Here is a 26,501-nt window from a genome sequence, read left to right on the forward strand (position 1 = left end):
GAAATAAAAGTGATTTTTGTATGCTGACCTTGTATTTTGTAACCGACCATCATTCTACATTCACTTAGTTCTAATTGTTGCTGTTTTTAGATTTTGTGTTTGTGCCCTTTTTCGAATTAAGGAATTTCTCCTCTGTTCTTTTTCTGAATGTTTTTATTGTAAGAGCATGTTAAATGCTTTTTTGTGCATCTATTGAGACAATCGTGACATCTTTCTTTTGGTCTGTTGATAAATTGTACACCGTTGGTGTGTTATATTGTTATTTCAGTGTTGCTAATATTTGGTAAGACTTAAATGTTGAAACAGTACTGCATTTCTAGGGTGAATCCCTTTAGTTATAAAGTATTATAACCTCTGTCTTTTAAAACAGGAGAGCTTTAAAAAATTATTTTATAATATTTATTTATTTATTTTGAGAGAGAGGAACAAGTGTATGCATGCGGGGGGGGAGGGGTGGGGAGAGGGGGGGGGAATGCCAAGAAGGCTGCGCACTGCCAGCACAGAGCCCGATGTGGGGCTCGAACTCACACACCATCAGATCACGACCTGAGCCAAAACCAGTAGTCGGACATTTAACTGACTGAGCCACCCAGGTGCCCCCAAGCTGGAGAGTTTTTTTTGCAAAACTGTAGTACAATCTCACAAAGTATTTACACTGATAGTGACACAATCTACTAATCTTATTCAGATTCTCCTAGTTTTATTGCACTCATTTTCCTGTGTGAAACATACACATACACACACACACACACACACACACACACACACACCTTATATGCAATTTTTGTTTGCATATTCCTTGTATGCGATTTTATCATGTGTAGTTTGTGTATCCACACCATCACATCACACACACACACACACACACACACACACACACACACACCCCTTGTATACATTTTTGTTTGCATACTCCTTGTATACAATTTTATCTTATGGGCAGTTTATATCACAGTGAAGACATCACAGTGAAGACACTGAACTATGCCGCATCTACAAGGATGCCTCTCATGTGCCCTTTTACAACCACACTCACATTTCTTCTGTTTTCCCACCCTGTCCCTAATCTTTGGCAACTGTTAATCTGGCCTCGTTTCCGGAATATTGTCATTTCAAGAAAGGTACATAAATGGAGTCACATGGCATTGTAGCCTTTCGAGGTTGGCTTTTTTTCAGTGAGTCTAATTCCTTCGAGGTCCATCAGGTTCGTCTACGTGGTGTGCCAATGGCTCATTCCACTCTCCTGCGGCGTGGTGGTCCAAGACACGATGCACATGCTGAAGTTTGTTTAGCTCTTCACCCATTGAATACATCTGGGTTCTTGTCGGTTCTTATCTGGTCTAACAAAGCTGCTATGAACATTCACGGACAAGTCTTTGTGGGAATGTAAGTTTTCATTTTTCTGGAATAAATCCCCAAGAGTGCAACTGCTGGGCTGTGTGGTAGTTTCGTGTTTTAAAAGCAACCGCCCAACGGTTTTCTTTCCTCGTTGTAGCACTTCACATACTCCCGGCGATGCACGAATGACCCAGTTTCTCTGCATCCTTGCCAGCATTCGCTGATGTCACTATTGTTTCTTTTATCCATTTCGATAGGTGTGTAGGGATCTCATCGTGTTTTCGTTTGCATTCCCTGATGGCTAATGATGCGGAGCATCTCTGCCTGTGCTTGTTTGACGTCTATACATCTTCTTCAGTAAAATGTCTCCTCACGTGTTTTGCCCATTTTCTAATTGGATTTTTGTGACTGCTGAGTTTTGAGAGTTCTTCATTTTGATAGTTCTCACTACAGATACTTTGCGGGATATGTGGCTCTCTACCAGTCTGCAGCTGTAGTTCCATTCTCTGCTGGGGTCTCTCAAGACTCCTACACAGCCCAGGGATAAATGACCCTATATGGATCCCTTCTATCATCAGCCTGGAGCTGGAGAATTCTGGGCATGGCCACTTCTTCTGTTATGTGTCTGGGGGGGGGGGTGTGGGGGTCCTAAGATACCTTGCTTCTCTGTCATCCCTACAGTCCTTGGGTCCTTAGCCCGACTGTTTTAACTTTTCCCTTTCTAGAACTTTCCTTTAGTTGCTTCTTGCACTATTTCCACGCTCTGGCAGGAAAGCATTGGGTAACGAGTCTATGTCATCTTGTGTAGACCAGAAGTAGGAAGAAGTTTTCTACTTCTTCCATGCTTCTTTGTTTACTTATTCCCAACCTTTCTTCCTTTTCTTGGGCTAATTGGAAAGTTTTTATGATTCCTTCTTATCTCCCCTATTGACTTATATATTATTTTTTAAAGATGGTTGTCAGTTCATCATAGTCTGCTCTTAAATACTATTTTACCACTTTTCATCTAGCGTAACAACCCTAAAATGGCATATTTCCAATTATTGTCTACATCCTTCATTGCTGCCAGTGTGTGATCACAACCATCCCAGGTAAGCAAGTTACAAATCCCTCTCTCTGAAGGTGTCAATCTCTCCTTCAATTTGGGGTGAGTTGTCTGCTCTGTATCTTCAGTTATCCAGTGTATTAAAGAGAAATTTATGAATTTGAACTTAGTTTGAAATTTTTTCTTTTCTTCTCCCAAGTTTGGGAGAAACATTCTTTCCCATTTATTGCATCACAGTGCAGAAATATTGGTTCTTAAATATTGAACTATTTCATGATGTATTTCTCTGTTTGTGTAATGTTGGATTCGACTGCTAAAATCTTATTAATGATTTTTGCATTTATATCCATCATGTATATTGAGATGTAGATTTCTTTCTTATAACTTTTTAAAAGTTTACGTATTTTGAGAAAAAGAGAGAGAGTGCATGTGAACAGGGGAAGGGCTGAGAGAGAGAGGGAGAGAGAGAATCCCAAGCAGGCTCTGCACTGTCAGCACAGAGCCCAACGTTGGGCTCGATTCCACAAACTGTGAGAACATGATCTCAGCTGAAACCAACAGCCGGACACTCAACCAATTGACCCACCCAGGTGCCTCTCTTATACATTTTTAAATTTGGTTTTAATATCAGCTTAATGCTGACCTCATAAAATGAGTGGGAGAGTATTCCTTACTCTTATATTTTCTGTAATATTTTTGAGGAACTGTTATTTTTTACCTTAATGTTGGTTGAATATACCAGGGAAACAATTTGGATATGGATTTGTTTTAAGGTAAATATGTTTAACTATAGATTAAATTTCTTTAGTATATATAGAATTATTGAGATCATCCATTTCTTCTTGAGTGAGTTTTGGTATTGTGTATATTTTGAAGTATTTACCCATTTCACCTAACTTGAAAATTTTATGAGCGTATAGTTTTTTCATAATTATTCCTATTATTCTTTTCATATTCTTATCCTATATGTAGGCTATCTAGCAGTGTCCTCTCTTGTATCTCTGATATGGGTCCTGTTATTGATGCTATTATTATTCTGTAATGTCTGTAGGGTTTGTAGTAATGCCCCTTTGTTCATTCCTGACATGATAATTTGTGTCTTATTTCCATTTTTTTCTTGTTTATTGTGATTGAATATATTTCAATTTTCTTTTCTTAGAGACAGCTTTGTATTTTATTGATTTATAGGTCCATTTTCTCATTTATTTCTGTTCTCTTTTTATAATTTGTCCCCTTCTATTTACATAAGGTTTAATTTGCTCTTCTTGTCTTTGAATTCTTCCCCCAGATTTCTTGAGTTATAATTGACATATAAATTTTTGAGGAATTTAAGTTTAAGGTATCCAAGCTGATGATTTGATACATGTATATACTGTGAAATAATCACCACAATAAGGGTAGTTAAGGTTCCTCTTAATGTGGAAGTTCAGATCATTGATTTGAGACTCTTCTTTTTATAACATGAAGCTTTTGTGCCGTAAATTTTTCTCAGAGCATTGTTTTGACTGAAAAGCACATTTTGGAATGCTGGTTTTTATTTAATTCAGTTTAAACTATTATCTAACTCAACTTGTGATTTCTTCTTTGGTCCATAAATTATTTTGATGTGTGGCCTTTAATCTGCAAATACTTAGGGATTTTCCACACATCTTTCTGTTACTTATATCTGGCTCAATTCTATTTTGATCAGAGAATATAATTTGTATCATTTCAGTATTTTAAACCTTACTTAGTCTTGCTTTTATTGCCAATATTAGCCATTTGTAATTGTGGAGATATAAAGCTTGGCTGGATTTCCAGGTGCTCCTGACACTCTTTATACACCCTGAGAGTTTCACCCGTAGTCATGTGTCTGCTTAACTGCTCTGATCCAAAAAGATAATAAACATTCTCTTACCTTTTTTTAATGTTTATTTATTTATTTTGAGAAAAAGAGAGAGCAGGGGAGGGGCAGAGAGAGAGAGGGACAGAGAAAATCCCAAGCAGGCTCCTCTGCCCTGTCAGCCCCAATGCAGGGCTCAATCGCAAGAATTGTGAGATCATGACCTGAGTCCAAATCAAGAGTCAGATGTTTAACTGACTGAGCCAGCCAGGTGCTCTGTCTCTGGGCCAAATAGTTAATGCCCAAAGGTCTCCAAGGGTAAATGGAGCTCAGGACACTGGAGACATCTCTAGGTGATAAAATCCTAGATACCTAGGGCTACTGGGCCTTGGAGAGATTTCTTTACACACCAAAGGACTGGAGTAAGGACAAGACCTTCCTGAAAGGCACAGGAATACTCATTGATACTCATTTATTCTTATTCTTCCCTGTACTGGTTTTCTAGAGCTGCTGCAATAAAATTGTGGCTATGAACATTAGGAACATTTTCTCATGATTCTAGGGGCTATAGGCTTGAAATCAAGGTAAGGCTGCACTCTTCCATCTGAAGGCTCTTGAGGAGAATATATTTCATGCCTCTGCTGAAATTCTTTGGTTTACTCCAACCACTGTCTCCATTGTCCCATGCCTTTTCATTTTTTCCTTCTGCCTCTGTGCACTTCACTTCTTCTTGTAATGACAGTAGTCACTTTGGATTAGGGCCCACCCTAATGACCTTATGTTAACTTGATTATCTCTGAAAAGGTCCTATTTCCAAATAAGATTACATGCACAGGTACCAGAGGTTGGGACTTTGATATGTCTGTTGGGAAAACAAAATCAAACCCACAACAGATGACTGCTAGAAATGTCACATTTAACATGTCCATACTGAAATTCTAATATTTCCAACTGAAATATCGACTGACAAACTTCCTCTTGTCATTTGATGTCAAGTTTACCTACCAGATACCCAGAGGGAACCTCTTGGAGTCATCTCTGATTGTTCTCTTTTTCTCACAACATGTGACCAATATCCAAGAAATTTTGATTATCTGACATTTTCTCACCATTTACGTTGTCACTACCTTGGTGCAAGGTATCATATTTATAATTGTTTTATAATATTACATGGTGTCCCAGCACTATAACTTACATGACAGTATCCTAATGATTCCTTTTTGCTTCAAATTTTCACTATTACATATGGCACTGTGATAATAATCCTCATGCAAACATCTTTCTGCTCTTAGGTAATTATCTCTTCTAAGTCAAACCCTCGAAGTTGCAGTCAACTTGCAACTCTCTCAATTGCCTTTCAAAAAATTGTATGAACTTATTTCTTTTAAATGATCTGTAACTCACATCTGTAATTCACATTCTGATAAGGGTGTTGGTTTTTGAGAAAAGGCAAGGTATTTGCTTCCTCTGTTTATTTTAAACAAGTATTTATTTTGTGCCCACCAGGCACCAGGCCCCGTTGTAGACACAGATCCCTGCCCTCATGGAGCTTAAATTCTAGTTGGGAAGACAGACTATACATAATGAGCATAGTAAGCAAATGAATTATATAGTATATTAGAAGGTGATGTCCACTGTGTCCAACATTCTGTCCTTAAATACATGTATTAATATATAAACATAATATAATTAATAAATATAAATATATTCTCCATAAAAACAGAAGCCATCTACATCATACCCCTTACTTTTTTCTGAACTCTCAGAAGAATTGCCTTTAACATCTGTGTTTCTGCCAACAGTCTTTTGAAGGCAATTTGGGCTTTACCTATTATGGCCCTCAAAATAATTTTTCCATCTGACAACTTTTATCCAATTCCACAGCCATTTCAGTATTTTTCATGTTTATTTTTGAGAGAGAGAGAGCGCGCGTGAGCAGGGGAGGGGCAGAGAGAGGGAGGGACAGAGGATCCAAAGCAGGCTCTCCTCTGACAGTAGAGAGCCCAATGTAGGGCTCAAACTCATGAATCATGAGATCATGACCTGAGCTGAAGTCAGATACTTAAATGACTGAACCACCCAGGCACCTGCCGTTTCAATATTTTTCAGTATTTGTTATAGCAGCACCCCACTCTTGGTACCAAAATGGGTCTCAGTCAGGATGCTACTAGAAAACCAGAACTAGCAGTGTGTGTGTGTGTGTGTGTGTGTGTGTGTGTGTGTAGAATATAAATAAAGAGACAGTATGAGACTTACATAATTGTAGGGACCACCTAGCCAATGAGGAACGTTTAAGTGAGGTTGCCGGCAGGTATCTCACACAGGGTGGAGGTTACAATGGAAGCAGAATTTCTTCCTCAAGGAAACCTTGTAAGTCCTTTCATCAGATCGGATGATGTCCACCTACATTATCAAGAGCAAACTCCTTTACTTAAAGCCAGTTGAAAACAACTTCACAGCCACACCTGGGTTAACATTCGATGAATAACTGGGCAGCACAGCTAGCCAGGTTGTCACGTAAAACCAACCACCACACTCACAGACTGGCAGTTTGTGTGGGAAGAATTCCCATCAGTTTTTATTGCGTTGCCTTAGAGGTAAAAATTAGGGGCAAAAAGGGGCCATCAGACTTCTTATTTACTGTGAGGCATTTAATCAGAAATCTGTCTCTGATCCAGAATGCCTCATGTGTGAATTCAAGATAAAATTAACAAAGATGAATATTAAAAACCCAACAGTAATCTAATAATAAAACTATAAATTTTAAGGGAAAGTTTTACTAGTTTAATTAAATGTTACAATTTTTGAGAACACCTTCCAAAACATGCATCAATAATTTATTGCTATGACTCAGTTCAATGTCTCAACATCTGTTGACTGTGGATAAAAGTCTTCTGTACTCACTAGATTGTTAATATAAAATTACACTGTATGATGTGTATTACCCGCTTATGAAAACCATCAGATGGACTATATGATATACTTTGGTTTCTTCATTCACGTCTTTTCTTTTATCAACTCATTTTTGGAGTTCTTTTTATTGAGTTCATAAATTTATTAAATTCTTCTATAGTGGAAAGCATGTAAAGAAGATCTGTGTTGCTATTTCTTGATTTTTTTTCCAACAGAGTTCTTTTTTTTTTTATAGCTTTTACACGTTTTTCTTTTCTTTCCTTTGATTTCTTTTACTTTTCTTTAATATATTTTTATTTTATTCTCACCTTGAGGATGTAGCATGAATACGTCAAACATGATCCTGCCCTTCTGGAACTTAAATCCTTGACCCTGAGAGACAGATGATCAACCCGAGAGTACATCCTACTGAATAGCTCTTAGAAGAGCCCCAGGAGTCGCTGCAAGGCCCAGTGAACGGCTCCTGAAAGCCCATAGCAGACTCAGAAGTCCTTCCTGCTCATGCTAATGTCCCGCGGTTGTGAAACAAACCTTTCTCTTGAGGGTTTTTCTCCCTTGGTGTTTCCCAGCGCCCCCTTTTCCAAACTATAGAATATTAGGAGAAGTCTAAGGATTTAATCAATGCGGATTTTGCACTCTGCTGTCCGGAGACAGGGATAGGATTAAAATGTTCACTTTGCCTGATTTGAATTTTTAAATTTGTATCTGCCACCATCCCATTGACTTGAATTGTTGATGATGGTGAATGTTTACCTAGCGTTTAATTTCACGTATCAATTTACATCTTTATGTTTAATCTGTATATATGTGTTTTGCACTTTTGTATCTTAGGTGTTGCGTGACCGTGTTTTATCCCACCCCCTTTACCTGAAAATCTAGCCTTTAACGTAAAATAGTTACCTTAATGCTTCCTGGAACAAAATTCCTTGCTATTCTTTAACGAATGGTCTTTTTTGTCTTCCTACAGTGTCCATCGGCATTCAAACAGATGATGCGATCTGTCAGCTTCACACAACCATATCTGTAGGCTCCAGATGAGTATCTGAAATCAATAGGGATGGAATCGTGGTAATTAAATTATAGCACTTACATATAATTACACTTATGTAAAAAATATCCACCCCTGCTCATAGCTGCTCCTGAATATGATAGACATAAATCTTTGCAAATGATCTCTTTGGGGGTGGGGAGGAGAAAGAGCGTTAATCTTTAAAATTATGCCGGGAAAAATTAGGATACTGGAACTCTTTCACTTCAGAGAAATCATTTGATTCAAAGTCTAGCTTTAAACCCGTTCATTTTCATAATTTTTATCTTGGAAAATTAATTTTGGTGCAGCCCTTTCTGCAAAGCTTCGCGATGAAGAAACTGATCTCCCGGCATGTTTTGCTTGAGGACTGAGAAAAGCAGGGCCCGTGGAGTCAGGGCGGTGGCCATGCAACCTGCACCATCAAGAGCGCACATCACGCTGGGCACCTTGCAAGCATTTAATCAATGAACTGGTGCTTGTTGCAATAAGTTGATTCATTAATTGACATTAAAGAAGACTACTGTTCTCCCAAGCATTCAGTAACATGGCCTAGATGATTACTTTGTGTTAGACCAGAGGTGGTATTAGCTACGTTCTCTCCTTTTGGGTACAAGAAATAAAGACATTTAAAGTTTTTGTTGTCACTCGTTTTTCACCGAATTCACTCTTTTGTTCAGCAAATGTTTGCTTCCTGTATTGCAATTTACTCTTTCTGCTTTTCACGTGGGCGACCAATCAAAAGTTTATTTGTGTGGGTCCCAAATAATCAATGATATGTATTCCCTGAATCATAAATAAAATATTTCCTACCACCTTTGTCCACATAGAGTATGAAGTGACAGGGGTGGGGGTGGGGGACAAAAACAGGCCTCGCTATCGATATGCGTTAGCAAGTCATCCGAACTGCAAAAACGTACCCATGGATAGACTGCCAGCCTCAACCAACCCAAACCGGTGAAAAATGGAAGATGCAAATCTACTAGCCCCTTTAAAATTTAGTAACTTAGCCCCGATTATGCCTTTTACCCCCCAGAAATATCTGGGAACTAGTCTCCATTTCCTTTCAAGAGTTACAAAAATAGTGATTTTGTTTATCAATATTTGCTTTGGAGTTACAAGTTTCAATAGCTACAGCATTGAAATAATATTAATCCTATCTATATTATGTCTATGGCAAGGGCAAAAAAGAGAATAGACACAAAAAAGTGTTTTAAAATGATATTTTTAGGGGCGCCTAGGTGGCTCAGTTGGTTAAGCGGCCGACTTTGGCTCAGGTCATGATCTCGTGGTCCGTGAGTTCGAGCCCCGCGTCGGGCTCTGTGCTGACAGCTCAGGGCCTGGAGCCTGTTTCAGATTCTGTGTCTCCCTCTCTCTGACCCTCCCCTGTTCATGCTCTGTCTCTCTCTGTCTCAAAAATAAAACGTTAAAAAATTTTTTTAATAAAATAAAATAAAATAAAATAAAATAAAATAAAATAAAATGATATTTTTAGGGGCGCCCGGGTGGCTCAGTCAGTTAAGCATCCAACTCTTGATTTTGGCTCAGGTCGTGATCTCACAGTTTCTGAGTTTGAGCCCCGTGTTGGGCTCTGCACTGAAAGTGTAGGACCTGCTTGGGATTCTCTCCCTCTCCTTTCATATTGGTTCCGGTCATGATCTCATGGTTCGTGGGATCGAGCCCCACGTTGGGCTTCTGTCAGCACAGAGCCTGCTTGGGCTTCTCTCTCTCTCTCCCTCTCTCTGTCCATTCCCCACTTGCACTGTCTCTGTGTTTCTCAAAATAAATAAAAATTAAGATTAAAAAATTAAAAGGTGGTAAGGTTTTAAATCAGTACATTAGTAAAACAGGTACGTAAAGTATTATTACTTTAGTTATTATCAGAACATCATCGTCAAAAGCATATTTTTCTAATTAATCTTCCTTTCCCATGGACAATTTATTAGTCAAAAATTGTAAGTTTATACGTAAAACATATACTAGAAAGGGAAAGGCATATATTTTCAAATATAAATAACAAACAACCATAAATAGACTAGGCTCAGTTTAGCGACTTTCTTCTCCTAGTTACAAGTGTGTCGCAGATGATGTCTGCGTCTACATGATCCCGAACAATGTGCAACTTTCAATTTTCTAGGTGTTTGGCATTATGTACAGAAAACACGAATTTCTCGTTCACTGCCTATGAAGATACACTCGGCTGTACGCTGTTGCCGTCAGAGTAGATGAGAAATATTAGTCGCTGCTTTGTAATCACTCTGGCTATTTGGAGAAAAGATGTGCAAAACCGTAGAACAATTACCTGGTCTGAGTTTCAAATTTCAGAAACCGTGGGTGTCGTAAAGAAAAAGAAGGAAGTGGGAAATGCAGCTGCTTAGTAAAAAGGGAAATGTCTCCATGTTGGCAGATCTATGTCACATGTGTCCCTCCCTAAGCCAGTTTCTCTGGGTCCCAGGAAAGTGTTCTCATGATCTAATACTGTCTCCTTCCCAGAGACAAAGGACCAGAAATCCCTTCTGGATGCACGATTATTAACAGCCTCCGCGGGTCTAGGTCACCTTCCCAGATGGGCAGAAGGGACGCGTGTTAGTCCTATGAAGAGCTACGTTTGCTTATTTGTTTCTCCCTATTGTAAGGAGTTTTGCTGTAAAATGGCGATAATTTAACCACAGGGGTATCCGGAGACGAACCCCAATGCCAACAACCCTGCCTAATTTTTTTTTCTTTGACCATAGAAATCTTTACCTGCTCTATGGGTTGTTATTAATCGTGCTCACTTTTAAAGATAATTTAGTTTTAATACATTGTCAATGCAATTCTCTAGGGTGCATGAGAAGCGATATATCTCGTGCGCATCCGTCTAGCGCCATTTCCTGATTCTGGAGCACCTTCCTAATATTTCTGCTTTTAGCTAAGGGAAGTGACCTAAAGTAAAGATGTGTAAAGTACACCCTGATCAGTGTTGTAACTCGCAAATGTCTTTGGGGTCACTGCATTAAAATGGTGCCACAGAGTAATGGCTGTGTATTATCAGCTTTAGGGCTCTTCCGTTGGCATCTTATTTAGTTCTTACCTGGCTTGTGCTGCCAGGGACGAGGCTCTCTTCTCTGGGGAAGGGCGGGGGGATGGATATTTCAGAGAACCAAATAGCCTCTCCGAGAGACTCATAAAGCTACAGCTGTAAAAAGGGTCTGCTATTTAAGGCACTTAACTGGTTGCCCACCACCTTCCTATTTGCTTAGGTGTGTGGAATAAAATTTATCGTGTCTAGAAAGCACCATTAATGCTTCCATATTAGATGAGTCACATGGAATGACTTTTTTGTAACAATGGGATCCAACATTAACAGTACTGTACGGTTCAGCATAATACCTGGGAATAGGTTACCTCCCTCCACCCCGCCAGTAATTTTTCCATAGAAATAGAGAGCAGCACTTGGGAACACAAAGGATATTACTGTTCTGATTTGCCCACACATTGGTAGAATGGCACGCTCCCGGTAAGAGGTTCTAGCTAGAAGCTGACTTCTGTAAGATGTCTTCAGATTAAGTGGGCCAGTTCACGAATAACCTTTAGTAACTAAAGCAAAATAAAAATTCTCCCCCTCACAAATTAGGAGCTTCAATAAAGTCTGACGGGTGAGTTATTCTATTTGCTCTCTCCTAAGATTTATCTGTTAAATGTAGACCTCTCTGTGCATATAAGAAAACAGTGAATGTGAGGGGGAATATGGACATAATGACAGCACATAGACATACATACATCAGAAGCATCTCAGTGTTAGAGCCACTAAGCTGATCCGATGAGAGTTTGGATGAGAACATTTGGACCAAGGGGAATCCCATCTAGCCTGTTTGCATTGGAGAATATTGGGAATTTGGGGGCATCGTTCAAACTACTGGTATGAATATGTGTATGACAGGTTCAAAGGCAGAAGGGAATCTGGAATAAAATTTAACAGGTCAAAGAGCCACACTGGTTGGTGTTTACGGACTTAGGGATATTTTGTCCTGTTCCACTTAAGACATTGTTTTCCTAGAAATGAAACACAGGTCTTGTTTTCAGAAATCATATGAATTTAAGCTACAATGAACTTTTATTATCCAGGATCTGAAGGAGTAAGGGTGAAGGTGTATGCAGAAAGTGCATGTGCTTTGAGAAAAGATGTAGCCAAAAGAAAAAAAGAAAAAAACACACACACACACCCCAAGAAACAAGCTAATTGAGGTTGATGTTGGCCTGCTACATACTTGTACTATGTGTACACAGCTAGTTCAAGGCTGAAGTAAAGCTCCCCTGGAAATAACTGGACACAGAGTGGAGGTGAAAATGGACATTATTGGCATGCTTCTCGATGCCTGGATTCCACGAGTGAGAGAAAATCGGCTAGACCTTTAAGGAAGGTCCAGTCAGGTAAAGCAGAGGTTGACTGGAACACTACACATGGTTCTAGATGACATCTATCATACGTAAGATAATTTCATCAGAAATAAATTATTTGGCTGACTTAGTTTGAATTTGTCCTTTTCCGATTAAATATATGAACGACAATACACGACTGATATGAGCTATAGATGCACTTCAGATCTCACTGAGCCTCTGTGTGAAGAAAGTCATAAAATTATTCTCCACTATTGCCAAATCCTGTGGCATCTACGCTAAACAGCTGGCGACTGCCACTCAGGGGTTGAGAAACAGGCCAAGGGCTTGCTTTATCCAACACGTTTTGCCTCCCTTGAGTAGACGGCCTGAAATCTGATCTGTACCCACCCTTCCGTTTCTGTACCTCTGGATCCAGGAGAGATGTTCTCATGATGGAGCATTACTCCTCCCAGAGACAAGAGGAGCCCGCCTTGCAGCCACTCTCTGGTGGAACTCCTACATTATCCTGGAATCCTCACAGTTCTTAAAGTGACTCTCCACACGATCAATCTTTCTGTGATGCAATGCAGGAAGAGCTTTGTGAACATTTTGTGAAGTTTCAGAGACATGGAAGCATGCCATTCTCATAAAATGATCATTTGGGTTTATTTTTGAAGCAATCATCACACGTGTTATTCACAAGCTGTTTCTGATGCATTAAAATATTTATTTAAAAGGTTCACTGTGAGCCAATGGCCCTCTCTCTAGAACAGTCTGCACTAATGGGGAAAATGTCCGCAGCTGTCTCAGGTATTGTCAGGAGTGGTTGATTATGTATTTCACCACAAAGTATGTTTATAAATTATGTTTATTGTGTTATAATTAGTAGTGCTAACAGTGCATAATATCAATAAGGCAATTAAATATGTAAATAATAAATAATGGCAATATTAATGCCACCAAGGAGCAGTGCTCAATAGCATCATGTCTACTCGGTCAGCTTAGGGCCACATTTCTCATTATTTCACTGGGAAGACATGGAACAGAGCCAGTCATTGGCTTAATGAACACACAGCCCAGTGCAAAGGTTGAACACAGCCTTGCGTAATGGCTGGAAAAGTGAGACTCGCAGGTTGTTTTCCCAGGAAATGGGGAAATGCTACACGGTCTATCTGGTTTCACAAAGCAGTGAATTTTCGGAAATTTGAAAAGTAGATTGAGGATGGGAAGGAGACCTCTTTAGCTTCTCACTTTAAATGATGCCTGTTAAAATTTCCCCACACAGCTGCCTCTATATTCTCACTAAAGGCCTATGGGAATGTAGAAAAGAATATAGAGATCCAAAAGCACCACAAAAATAAGGACTTTCAGATAATTTATAGACTGAATCTTGGAAAAATTTTCTGCTGGTTCCCTGCCAGTGAAGCTGGATTAAAGGACACAGTTGATGGGAGGACCTTACGAATCTCAGGTGGACTCATCCACTACCCTCCCAGACTGAAAACGGGGAGCCACATTCAATGAGGCCCGAGGGCGGGTCTGCATAGACCATTCCTTTGTCTGGAGGTAAAAATCTCTGCAAGAGGTGAGAAATGGAATATTCTGAATGTGAAAAGAAAAGGCAGCACACTAAAATATATTTCTAATGGGAAATAAAATTAATTTTAGAAAACTTTTAGACATCTTTTCAGTGGTACAGCCAGGCAATGGGAGTGGAGTGTCAAAGCTGGAAGATTAAATATACCAGGATGTGATGAATGGGAGACAAGGACGGGTGGAAGGGTTGTAAGAGGCCAAACACACACCAGAATGAACATTGATGCTGCAGGCAGCAAATTTCAGAAATATCAGAACCAGAAAATTGAATTGTTAGTATGGAGGGTAACTTTGAGAATCTGCTCAAGAGGGGAAAACAGCAATGTTAAGGGATAGAAAAGTCTTGGATGTGACAAGATGCCCAGACTAAAATAGTAGTTTTTTGAACAACAACAACAAAAAGAAATGAGGAGGAAATCTATCATAGGCACAGCTGAGGAAATATTTCTGGATTGAAATAAGAGCTGGTTGTGTAGATCACCATGTCACGAGGTCTCAACCATGTAAAGGGTCCATTATGAAAGGTCTGTTCCCTTTCATAAGGCTCCACTCTTCAATATGAGCCAAGGACAAACAGAAAATCAAAGAAAGCATTCAAAATGGGAGACAAAGACCAACATGTACAAACAATTAAAAAGAATCTTGGAGGAAAAAGAGATTGAGATTGAAGAAAATTGAAGAAAGAAATTACTGGTATCCTTAGGGAGGTATGAGAACGTATTCTATTCATGAAACAAGAGCAGGATGCAATAAAAACAGAACATTCCAAGGCCGGAAAACCTCTGTTGAAAATTAGAAATGTGATAAACAGTAGATAAGAACTTAGTGAGTGGATTAAAAAACAAACCTGAAAAGATATCAAAATACAGTACACACACACACACACACACACACACACACACACACACACTGAGACAAAGAATATGGGAAGATTAGCAGGCAGTCCAGGACCTGCCACATCAGAGTAAGTCTTCACTTCTACAATGAAGTTCCAAAGGGCAGGAAAAATATTTGGAAAGAAATAAACCAAGAAATATATATATATAGCTTTTAATTTCTTTGAATCAAAGATATGAGTTTCTAGTTTGGGCCACCAAGTGCCTAGCACTATGGATGAAAACAACCTCATGACAAGGCAAGGTATCAAGAAATTTGGGAAAATGGGGACAAAGAAAAGACCCTACACAATTACAGAAGGAGAAAAAAAAGGTGACTCATGCAGAATGCCGAGAATGAGAAAGGCATCGGACTTTTCAATAGCAACTTGAGATACTAAAATTAATGGACAATTACCTTAAATTACCAGGGAAAATGACTTCCAACCCAGGATTCTGTACTCATTAAACCACTAATCAAGTATGAGATAAGAATAAAGATATTTTAAACCACACAAGATCTCAAAAAGCAGCACAGTGGAGCCAAGAAATCTTTGGTCATTTCAATAAAGTAATGACAATGGTAAAAAATGAAAACATTAATTTTTTAAGATGCGAACTAAAAAACTAACTTAGATACACAGGCCAGGCACTCAATCTATTTTCTAAATCTGGCATATAACTTATATCAAAACCAGGGAAAAATACTACAAAAAGAAGAGAAAGAATTAAACTGACATCTCACTTGTAAATATGACTCAGAAATTCTAAAGTGACCCTTAAAAAGAAAATGTAACAATAGCTTCTAACAATAATCCTTCTGAACCAAGCAGGATTTATTCAAGGAGTGCAAACAAAGGTTAATTATTGGCAGTTTGTTAACATAACGATCGGATGTTTAGGCAGGTTGAAAATGCCATGGAGTTGTACTGAAGTTGCTAGAATTGTCATTGTGCCAGAAACCGCGCACCCACCTTGAAGACCCTTAGGGTCAAATGGAAAAGTGAAGCCCAGGTTTCCTTTTGCGAGTTTCCCAGGACACACCGGAAGCAAGGATGGAGGCGGTCCATCGGTGGCCTCACCAGCCTGCTGACCATCCCAGCTGCTGTGTCTCCACCCTCACGTCCTTCTCCCCGCCCTCAGCCTGGCCACCCTGTCCCCTAGCCCTTCCTTGGTCATGCCAAGGATGCTCCCACCCGGGGCCTTTGTCCTGGCACTCCCCCTGCTCTGAATGTCCTTTCCCCCCCACGAACCTGCTCCGATTTCCAATGGTGACCTCCACATTCACCCTGCCTGGGCGCTTCGACATCCACACACCCCTCAGATCCCGTCCATATCACCGAGTCTCTAATTATTCTTGGCTTCCTGGTTAGAACTCCTCACTCACCCTACTGCACACCTCCAGATATTCTGAATCAAGGCTTTTTCTTTGTTCTCCAATATGCACCCCAAATCTGTTTTACCTCCATTACAAAAAAAATCATTTCCTTATAGGTCTACAGAAGTACATTTGCTGTAGTATCCCCCTCTGTGTATTTGTTTTCTTGTTATTCGTTCTCCTATGAAATAGTCACCTGTTTCTCAAGAGAAAGAATGACTGATGAACTTCATGAGCTTCCCAGGGCCAGTGGGCACCCAGCTGCACTCATGATGGGCATGTTCACGGAAAGGGGTCTCTCCCTGCTGACTGCCTCTTCTGGAGCATTTGCTAGCATCTTACCTAAACTTTCCTTGGTTGTCTGAATCCCGGAGGGAACTCTTCCCCTGAAAAGAATGCTCACTGTCAGACCCTCAGCTACTTCTAATAGCTACTTGTATCATTTCTCTATTTTTGGACTGGGCTAAACTATCAAACAGCTCCCACATATAAACTGAAGAAACAGAACATTCAGTTACCTCGCTGTATTTTTCTAGATGTGTTAGCGATGCCAAAGGCCTAGACGCAGCTCTAAGCTCCCGCCTGGGGTACCCGTTGGGACCAGGAGGTGAACAAAACACTCCTGAGAAAGTACCTGTTTGGGACACAGGGCACACAGGGAGGCAGAGGTTGGGTTTAACTGAGGATGGTTACCTATAGCTGCCGTGTTGACTACTATTTGCTCAACGAGGAGCCACTTTTATTCCCACTCTACCCAATCTCAAAAGCCAGGGATGTGTGGGGCAGCAGATGGAAAGACCAACAGGAAAAAGTTAGTAACATACCCATCTGTCTTCTCCGATGATCTGATTTCCAGCCAGCCTACTCACTTTAAATGGGTCACTCTTAAACCCAAAGAGAAAATACTTGGTCCAAGTCTCAAGGGCTCCACGGGAAGGTTCTGGAGAGTAACGATGTAGGCACGTAAGGGTGTCCGTGGGTAAGTTCTGCATAGTGATGAGACAACGGAAGTAAGCCACTGATGAGGGTGGTCCTCGTTTCTGCTCATCTCCCCAGTCTCCTCTGCCAAAGCCCCCGGGGCTGAGTCCTGGTCCCCCTCTTTGGGCATCCAAACTCACACCCTGGGGATCATAGCCACCGTGTGGCTTTAAACCCCACCCACAGGCCACAATTCCTAACCGTGCGTCAACTGTCCCAACCTCTCTCCCTAACCCCAGATGTACACCCAGCTGCCAACTCAGAATCTCCACTTGCGGGTCTCAAAGCCGCCTCAAATGTGGCACACCCGCGACTGAATTTCTGATCCCTTCCTGAACAAGCCTCCGAAGCTGTCACCTTCCGCTTATGAGCCAGCAGCGAACTGTATTCCTCCAGGTGCCCAGGGCAGACTCCTCAGGGTCACTCTTGTCTCATTCCCTCCCCTAACCCTTCATATCAGCAAACCCTGTCCCCAGTGCAGCACGTGCGACATGTCACCAGCCACGACCACTTCTCACCTGAAATCAGATCCTCTTGCAAAGCACCAGCCACATCCTTACAGCAGAGGGCAGCGCCCTGTGTGCTCGTCCACCCCTTCTCTAGCGGGCTGCCCCTCCCCCTCTGCTCCTCACTCCTGCCTCCGTGCCCATTCCTCAGGGCCTCTGCATGGACGGCCCCCTCTGACTGGAGCTCCCTTCCCCAGAAACCTGCACCTCCCTCCCTTGTCCCTGCAAACATAGTCCCCCACCCACCCCACCCTGATCTGGCCTTCTTTTCCAAAGCGCTGGCCGCCTTCTAACATACGATGTCATTTTTCCACTTACCTTTTGGCTACTTATTCCTCGGTTGGGTCTCAGCACCCCGCAGAGTCTAAGCCCTGTGAGGACAGTGATTCCCACTCCTGTTTCCTCTGTCCCTGACGAATCCCAAGGCACCCACAACAGTGCTGGCTCATGGTAGGTGCTCTGTGTCTGCTTAATGAAGGAGTGTGGCTTCTGCAGCTAAGGTCTGTATTTCAAGCGACCGCATTTTAGTCATCAGAAGCACAACGACTCTAGGACGGGAGGATCTTAATACTAGAAAACAACCCGCTCGGTGTGCGTGAACTTGGGACTTGAAGAAAATGCTTCTGGTAGAAAAGAATGTTGTAGGGCCAGAATAAAAGGGTTTTGCAGCAGGCACCCTGCGGGCTCGGCCAACATGCTTCTGACAGTGATGTGGTGATGTCAGCACTCTGTCCAGTAACGGACCACCGCACATGTGTGGCGGGGCATGGTGCCACACTGTGTTGTCCGTGGGGCATGTTTAAGCTCTTGTGCCGCAGGATGTAGCTCCATTCTGGCTGCAGTTTCTAACCTCATCTGGATATTCCACTTTCCTCCCAAAGTCACTATCTTTTGTTTTGTTTTCCATCCCGTGTTTGCCTGTTTAGCTCTGACAAATGTGGAAGCAGAATGGTCCAGATTGCTCAGCCAGGGCTCCCGGCATTGACCTAGAGCCACTCATCCAACACGATAAAGGTTGTGCGAGCACCTGGTCAGGTGAGCTGCCGAGAACACTTAACTCCTAGGACGATGCCTTTTTATTCCTCATTCATTAGTCAGAAAACATCTTGACTTTTCTCCCACAGAGCAGACATGAGCTAATTGTTGGGGGCACACAGAGATAAAATTCTAGATTCTACCCTCTAAAATGTGGATCTTCTTGTTTCCAGATCACAACATATGAGGGACAGGAAATACTAGGCAGAGAGAAAGTGGACTAGTACCTTGAACTTAGTTAATTGTTTTTTAATGTTTATTTTTGAGAGGCAGAGAGACAGAGTGTGAGCGGGGGAGGGGCAGAGAGAGAGAGAGAGAGAGAGAGAGAGAGAGAGTCTGAAGCAGGCTCCAGGCTCTGAACTATCAGTACAAAGCCCGAATTGGTGCTCGAACTCACGAGCTGTGAGATCATGACCTGAGCCAAAGTCAGACGCTCAACCGACTGAGCCACCCAGGCACCCCTTGAGGACTATTATATAATATGAAATTTATAATTATAATTGTATGATATTTGTGCTTTACATAAGGCCTATAGTTATAATAAAACATAACAGATGAATCATAAAACAAAATCATAACTCATTATAATATTGTTTGGTGTTTGCATTGCACATTTTAACCTTTCAAAGCCCTTTACAACCATTATCCTGCTTTGTTCCTACAATAATCACCAATGAGAGGAATCAGGATCCTTTCACTTTTCCTTATTGTTTTTAAAAAAATTTAATGTTTATTATTTTGGAGAGAGAGGGAGACAGAGAGACAGAGTGCGAGCAGGGGAGGGGCAGAGAGAGAGGGAGACACAGAATCTGAAGCAGGATCCAGGCTCCGAGCTGTCAGCACAGAGCCCGATGCGGGGCTCAAAACCACAGCTCAGGAGGTGATGACATGAGCCAAAGTTGGACGCTCAACTGACTGATCCACAGAGGCACCCCTATTACCTCGACCTTCATAAGAAGTAAAAGAGAAAATCGCTTTAGAAGCAGACTAATAAATCCAAAATATCAGCTGCCTGGTGTTGTTTGGTATGGAGGCAAATAGGATAGTTTCCAGGGCATCACTGAATTTGATAATGTGGATAACCATAGTAATAAGTCTATGTTCTATGCTGTCTTTAGGAAGGCGGGAATTCATAGAATATATTTTACGAATAATTCCACCTAAAATTATTTTTAAACTTCAGCTATCTGGAAATTTCACAGTGTCACCACACCGGGAAGGAGCACATTGAATGTTGCTTGGAGGTTTAATATCTCGACATCAAAGTCTCTAAATTATTTTGTCTTTGAAAATCAAGTCTCCAAAGCTTCAAAAATTTCTATCTTTGTTAGAACTTTGGGAAAACGTTTAAGGGGCCCTTGTCATTAGATCTTTTTTTCCTTTCACAGAGACTCCTTTCTAATTCACAAGCATTGACCATGTAAATTCACGACAAGGCTAATACTCTTACGGTCATAAATGCAAAATGCTTTCGGCAGAACGGAGAGAGGTTACTACTTGATGCGTCACAACCTGTGGAATGTTCCGCCCCATATGTTTTGGATCTTTTTCTGAGACTCCACTAGAAATTTATCAGTTGAAAGGAAGTTGATCATAATAGCAAGATGGCTAGCTGTACGCGCGAGGACGCGTGTGCTCAGAGCTGTCGGGGCTCACGATCTCGGCTGACCTCACGGAAATCAGAGATGCGTGAAGTCAAACCCTCTGTCCTGCCGCAGTTTGCTAGGGGGTCGTGTCCCTCCTCCTGTCGCTGTGCTCCTGGCTGCAGAGTGCACGATGCAGGTACCTCCTTAGTGCCTATTGCTCACGATACGTCACCGTCTTCTGCCAGGAAACAAACACGCACATCTCCGAAGTTGTTTGAACCACCCGAGAAGGTCAAAGTTGGGATAATTACAGTCACCCGACCGATGTTCAGATGCTCACATTCCCAGATGAATCCATAACTAACTCTATGTGATGGCAGTTTCACATTATTCTTGTGTTTGCCAGCCTGCAATGTCATTCCAGATGGCAAACACAGAAATAGCATGAAAAATTTCCTCCTGAAATGCACTCTTTGAAAGTGTTCTGTTAGCCTGCTCACAGATCAAGATGTTCCAACATTTCAATCCTCATGAGCATAAGTGATATGCCCCCTCTCCTTAAAAAAAAAAAAAAAAAAGCCAGATACTAAAATGCTTCAGTACAGCAAATTGCTGGTTGTTATTAATGTCATTATTGGTGGTTCATGAAAGTTCTCTCTCCCACCCCTAAGGAAATCCCCCCTGCTTTATTCCTGGAAGCTGCATTCATCACGGTAGGAGGATCTCCAGAGCAATAGAAACGTAAAGGTGTCAGTTGTTAACACAAAAGTGAAAGTGCTTAAACTTGATTACCTTGTTTAATGAAGTGTCGCATTTATTTACAACATGACATGATGAATCGTGTTCCAGCTACCGTAAATCAGCTTATAAAAATGGACAAATGGTTCAATGGAGTGATGCATTTGCAAATTTGAAATGAGGAGATCTGAACCCATTCTGACATGTCCCACGTGAAAAAAACCCAAACAATGCCATTTTGAGATCGGCCCAGGAATTACACTTGATGAGTAGATTCTTAAAATCTTTTCTGTTCTTCAACCGCAGAGGCCCTGCCTTCTATCTCGGCCTCAGTTTGCATCTCGCTGTGGCTGGGAACCTCTTTCTCTTCAACCTTCTCAACGTCTGCAGCTCCCAGCCCAGCCCTGTGGCTCCACGGCTCCCCCAGGCGAGGCGGAAAGTCACCGCGGTGTCTGACAGCTGGACAGGATTGGCAGGGGCCCCGGCTACTCTTGTTCAGCTTTTCTTTTCTTTTCTTTTGTCACCTGCTGGATGGGAAACTAGGAGAAACCCCTGGGATCACAGGGCAAATGCCCTCAGCTGCCTGGAGTGAATTCAAATCTGTATTCATCATGGGCTTCTCCAGGGAAGAAGCCAAGTCTCTGATGTGCAGAAAGAACAGCGTGCAGTTGGAGGCTGGGACTGGGGGGGGGGGGTGGGCACCAGGGGTCCCCTTCTCCCTTCCCTCCCTCTGGGACGGACTCTGGGCCACAGCAGTGGTGCGGCAGGCGGAAGAGAGGTGGGGCTGGCTGGTGTGGACAGCCTTGTCCGTTACCAAATGCCGTGGTTCCTGAACCTCATTCTTTGAGGAGTGGGACTGGAGTGACAGAGGGAGAGCCTCTGACCTAAGCAGGTGGACGCATTCAAAGTGACAAGATACACTCCCAAGTTGACACTCAGTGAGTCACATATTTGCAAAACAGGATGTCTGCTTGGGGATCCATAAGGGAACGCGGCACAGAAGGGGAAGGAAGAACACTGGTAAAAATGTGTTTATTGGTTATTATTTGTCACAACCACCGGTGGGTGAGGAGCGATGGGTGCTTTTCAGAGTTTATTTCCCCGGGTAAACTAGACCTGACTCCGTCCGATGGAGGGAAATGGCTTGCCAGTTTGGGGTAGAAGTCTTGTTTTCATAATTCAGCCCTATCACTAATCGAGTGACCTGGACAAACGACCCGTTTTCTCATCTACAGATAAGGGACACTGACACCTGGCTTTCCAACATCATAGTGACAGTTCATGGAGAAAAGGAACTCCCATAGGGCTGGGCACAGCCAGTCATTCGTTAAACGGGACTTTCTTCCCTCCCTCCCTCCCTCCTTCCTTCCTCCCTCCTTCATCCCTCCCACCCTCCCTCCCTCCTTCCCACCCTCCTTCCCTCCTTCTTTCTTGCCTTCCTTCCCCCCTCCCCTGTCTTTTTTCTCCCCTGTTGGAATCTATAAGTCTCCTTTTTGCCAGCATGTCACTTGAACACATCACGCAGACATACAGTCACACAACCCACATTTTTGTGCTCTCTGTATACAGAAAAGTTCTCTCCATGGATTCTAATTGGCTCCCTTTTAATGTATTTCGAGTGTGACTCATAGGGGAAAAAAAAGCAAGATGCACTTAAATTTAAGCCTCTAGGAAGATAGTTTACAGAGCTCTTGATTTCGGTTACAAAAGGTAAATACAAGCTTCAGATCCTGTCTTTCTGGATTTTCTCACCAGGCAAACAGATAAGCTAACCCTTGGGTCCTTGAGGCCGGGGGGGGGGGGGGGGGGGGGAAGAAAAAGAAAGAAAGGGGGAATTTGAAGCCATTTTGGACTTTTAAACAGGAGCCACACCTCCATTTCAAGCAGGGAATTGGGGGAGAATCTGGTGGCGCGAATCCATGGGAAGAAGCAGCCAGAATGGGTTCTCAGGCTGAGAACCTAAGTGTCCTGGGTAGCTCGGTGATAACCCAACACCAAGAGGCCCCGTTTTGTTCCGGACTGGGGGGCCCTGGGCTGCTGAGCCGCGTGGCAGGGTGGGTGGGAGGCGGGGCAGGGTTTCCCGGGCGAGCAGCACCCACCGTGCCCCCCTCCCCCCACGCCGTCGTCCGCACTGGGGCACCAGGGCCCGGAAAAGACCACGACCCCAAGCCCCGGAGGCTCCGATTCCACGGCGGGGCTGCCCTGTACCAACCAGAAGCCCGGCTGGTTCGTCTCCTTGGTAACTTGGAGGAAACCCCTGCTCAGATCTGTTGCCCCATCCAAAATCGAAGACGCTGTTCCCCGAATTCAGAAACCCGTCCCCGGTCTTAGGCCTCACACAGTTGACTTTGGCTGGAAGGAAATCAGTGGCACCGGAGCGCCAGGGTCCTGGGGACGCGCCGCCCGCCTTGCCCTCTGCTCCCGGCCGCCCCGCAGAACGGCCAGCGCCCCCTGGCGGCACTGACACGCAGGCCCGTGACGTGTGGCCTCCGCGGCCGTGGCCGTGGAGGGCGGAGGGCGGCCGGGACGCCCGGGGTGTGTGTGTGTGTGTGTGTGTGTGTGTGTGTGCGCGCGCGCGCGCGCGGAGCGCCAGGTGGGGGTGGGGGCAGGGAGGGACCCCGCGCGTGAACCTGAGCCTGCCCGCCACATCTGCGCGAGGAGCCCTGAGTGACAGGTGTAGACGGGTGCCACATCGGCGGCCAATATGTTATGAGACCATGGTAACAATCGCGCATCTCCAGGGAGCGGGGCTGCTTCCTTCTTCACTATCAGACATGAAAGAAGTAATTTCAGGGGCCAGAAAAGGATCTCTGATAAAAGAAAACATCCCAGCTTCCATGGCACTGGAGTTTGCCCCAGAGCAATAGCTTTGATATGTTGTTCCCCCCCCACCCCAGTGTCTTTCTTTATGTTTACAATTAATCCATGATTATCTACAAAAAAATATTCTGGCCTATAGGGTGCTAGTAGAAAAGAATTGGTTCCTTTCTTTAAAAAACATTCTGTTTTTTTTTTTTATTGACTTGAATATCATCTATAATAACATTTACATAGTGGTTCACCGTTTGCAAAGAACTTTCACACACGGAACCTAATTTCGGTTCAGGTCCCTTAATCCTCGCACAAACATGTGAGGTATGAATTACAAGATTATCTCTGTTCTGTAATGAATAATATTAAGTTTCATTCAAAGGGACTGCCAAACATGGAATCATCCCCTGAAAATTTCTTGACACCCTTCTGGAGACATTCTCCGGCGCACCACCTACCCGTGGAAACCGGTGAAGAAATGGCAGGCTGGTTAGAAGCCGTTGAGCTGGGTGGCATTGTCTCTGGTTCTTCGGCGAAGGGCTGTTCACAGAAACACGAACGAGGGTGATAGTGGCGGTGGAAATCAGAGCTCTCCGCTCGGGTCCCCTCCTTCCTGGTCTCCCTGTGATTGGAATATTCTCGGTCTCTAAAAATCCGTGGCACAGGGAGCACAAATTTGCAGAAGGGAGGCATCAGCTTTGGTCACAATCGCCCATTCCGTTAGGTTTTGAAGGAGAAAGCCTCGCGAAGGGTTAAATCTGCACAAGCCCGTTTGCGTACCCAGACCGCTCTTCTGTAAGCCTCGCTCGTTCGTGATTCCTTAAAATTAAAAGCTTGAGACCGTGGTAGCAAAGAAAGAAAGGCAGAGTCCGCGCCCAGGAGCACCTTGGGTTCGGGACATGCTCCATCAGTTGGTACCGAGACCACAGGGCGGCAGGTGCCTCTCGGTCCGGCCTGCTTCCTGGTCTCTGATGAATGCGGGCAGATCTCACCGTGGGGCCTCCCTCTTTCCGCCCCACGATCACTCAGGAGCAGAGCTTGGCTCTCCCCGGGGGTAAGACGCTGGGAGTACGAACCCCATAGGGCGTCCTTACAAGGCATGTGATGATGCGGGTCATTAAGTGACCCCAGAGGAGTCCGCTTTCCTCTTAGGCTGAGCTGCTCTAGAGAGGAGGTCCTCGTCATTCTGCGAGTCTGGTCTAGAGAAACAGCAATTGAGGTGGGAAGGGTGGCAGGGATACCGTCTGGGAGGAGCCGGGGAGCAGGGCTCTGGCATGCTCTCTGTAGGACCGGCCCTGCGGGGACAGGCCTGCCCAGGACAACCCTCCGGGAGGACAGACACTTATCCTGAGATCCACTCCAGTGAGACCTCCCCTTTCGGCCTGCCCAGCGGTTCTAACTCGGGGCAGGGCCGGGGATGCCGAGGCCGCCGGGAGACAAGAGGAGGCCTGGGATGGGGAGGGGCTGGGCCCCTGTCAGGGGATGCCTCAGCAGAGCCTCTCCCAGAGATGCCTGGGACTGTCCCCTTGCTGGCCTCAAGGGAGGGGCGTGCGCACCTGTGCAGGTGCCCCCAGATTTCGTCTCCGGATCTCCCTTGGCATAGGCCCGGCTTCCTTCACTCCTGTCTGCCTGACTTGCCTCCCTCACCAGCCTCCCTGCTCCCTCCCGTCCTTCCTCACTATCACATCCTCCCGGGGACTGTCACCATGATCCTTCCGTTTCATTTTCAGCCAACTTTCACTTAACCTCCTGGCTCCTGGGACAAGAAAGTGTTTACGGGGCACCTGGGTGGCTCAGTCGGTTGGGCATCTGACCGGCTCAGGTCATGACCTCTCGAGTCTGTGACTCCGAGCCCCGCGTTGGGCTCTGTGCTGGCAGCTCAGCGCTTAAAACCTGCTTCGGATTCTGTGTCTCCTTCTCTCTAACCCTCCCCTGCTTGAGCTCTCTTTCTCTCTCAAAAATAAACATTAAAAACATAAATTAAAAAAGGAAGCGTTTGGAAAATTTAAGATAAGACAACTAATAATGTTTCAGAGGCACCGGGGTGGCTCAGTAGGCTGGGTGTCTGACTCCTGACCTCGGCTCAGGTCACGATCTCACAGTCCATGAGTTCAAGCCCCACGTCGGGCTCTGTGCTGACAGCGCGGAGCCTGCTTGGGATCCTCTCTCTCCCTCTCTCCCTCTGCCCCTCTCCTGTTCCCTCTCTCTCTCAAAATAGATAAATAAATATTTAAAAAATAATACTGTTTTTTATCTGTGTTGCTTGGAAAACATTGTCCAAGGGCGTCAGTACAGGGTGGGGGTGGAGGGCCGTCTGCATGGGAGCAGCTAGCTCCAGAGAGAGCCTCCCATGTGACCCCGGACCGGCGACCTCACTGGGTCCCAGTGTCTCCACTTGCAAGGTGGGGGCAACAGCGGTGCCCACCTCGTAGGGCTGACGGGCTCCTCGATTCCAGACCCGTGTAGACACCCACAGCAGGGCAGGTGCCTG

Source organism: Puma concolor, chromosome D3, assembly GCF_028749965.1.
Source record: "Puma concolor isolate L17-30 chromosome D3, mPumCon1.1.hap2, whole genome shotgun sequence".
Classification (NCBI taxonomy): domain Eukaryota; kingdom Metazoa; phylum Chordata; class Mammalia; order Carnivora; family Felidae; genus Puma; species Puma concolor.